The sequence below is a fragment of the Pseudophryne corroboree genome, chromosome 5 (assembly GCF_028390025.1).
Source record: "Pseudophryne corroboree isolate aPseCor3 chromosome 5, aPseCor3.hap2, whole genome shotgun sequence".
In the NCBI taxonomy this organism is placed as follows: Eukaryota; Metazoa; Chordata; class Amphibia; order Anura; family Myobatrachidae; genus Pseudophryne; species Pseudophryne corroboree.
In genome coordinates this window covers 353,476,791-353,478,450 of record NC_086448.1, presented here as the reverse complement: position 1 = coordinate 353,478,450, position 1,660 = coordinate 353,476,791, and the positions used below count along the sequence as shown (strand labels likewise).

Sequence of the window (1,660 nt, the reverse complement as noted above, 5' to 3'; positions counted from 1 at the left end):
TTTAAATCTTAAATGTTATTCTTTAGATTAGATGAGCACTAATGTCACAAAAATAACCTGCAAAAGAATTCATACCTTAATTGCATGAACAATTGACATAGCAATGAAGAACTTGGCACCAGGAGAACTGAGAAGAATGAAAGTACACAATTGTTCAGAAAAAGTAGTGAATTTGCTGTCAGCGTTAGGCACAGAGTATGCCAATCACTCGAGACTCTACTAAACTAGGACTTCCTAGGAGGTCTCCCATCCAAGTACTTACCAAGCCCAACACTGCTTAGCTTCCAAGATCGGACGGAATCTGCATTTACAGTGTATTATGATAGCAGAGATGTAAATACACTTTCTACTCTGGGATCACTGATGAGAGATCACATAATATATAGATATGAAGTAATTTAAAATTAGAAAAGGTTGGAAATATATAGGTGGATCTGCTGCCAGCATTAGGCAAAGGTAAGGTATGGTGTAATTCCAGATCTCTACAGTATACCAATAAATTGCTGGTGAGAGTCCAGAAAAATAGCAAGAAAATAGTATTTTAATGACCTACTGGTAAATCCTTTTCTCGTAGTCCATATAGGATGCTGGGGTCCAATTAAAGACCATGGGTATAGACGGGTCCACTAGGAGCCAATGGCACTTTAAGAGTTTATTAGTGTGGGCTGGCCTCTCCCTCTATGCCCCTCCTACCAGACTCAGTCTAGAAACTGTGCCCAGGATGCTGGGGTCCAATTTAGTACCATGGGGATGTACTAAAGCTCCCAGTATGGGAGGGAGAGTGCTGAGGTTTCTGCAGAACAGATTGACCAAACTTTAGGTCCTCAGAGGCAAAAGTATCAAAATTGTAGAACTTAGCAAACATGTTCAATCCTGACCAAGAAGCTGCTCGGCAAAGCTGAAGAGCCGAGACACCCCGGGCAGCCACCCAGGAAGAACCCACTTTACGGGTAGAGTGGGCCTGAGCCGATTTTGGAATCGGCAATCCAGTCGTAGAATAAGCATGCTGGATAGTAAGCCTGATCCAGCGAGAAATTGTCTGCTTATAAGCAGGACACCCAATCTTGTTGGGATCATAAAAATGACAAATAGTGCGTCCGACTTCCTGTGATGAGCTGTTCGCTTCACATATATCTTCAAAGCCCGCACAACAGTCAATGACTTTGAGGTAATAGAGGTGTCAGTAGTCACTGGCACCACAATAGGTTGGTTGATATGGAAAGCCGATACAACCTTTGGAAGAAATTGCTGACGCGTTCTGAGCTCAGCTCTATCCTCATGGAAAATCTAGTAGGGGCTCTTGTGCGACAATGTCCCCAATTCTGACACACATCTTGCAGATGCCAATGCCAACAGTGTGACCGCCTTCCAAGTAGGAAACTTCACGTCTACCTCCAGCAAAGGTTCAAACCAATCCGATTGCAGGAACTGCAGCACCCCATTAAGATCCCAAGGTGCTGTAGGAGGCACAAAGGGGGGCTGGATGTGCAGAACTCCTTTCAAGAATGTCTGAACCTCAGGAAGAGCAGTCAATTGTTTCTGGAAAAAAATGTACAAGGCCGAAATCTGGACTTTTATGGAGCCCAAGCGTAGGCCCACATCTACACCCGCTTGCAGAAAGAGGAGAAAACATCCCAATTAAAATTCCACCATTGGAAAC

At 43.9% G+C, this 1,660-nt stretch overlaps 1 pseudogene; it reads right to left on the bottom strand.

The window, feature by feature from the left end:
* Positions 1–213: 213 nt before the first annotated feature.
* Positions 214–331, bottom strand: LOC134930231 (5S ribosomal RNA; annotated as a pseudogene).
* Positions 332–1,660: the final 1,329 nt, after the last annotated feature.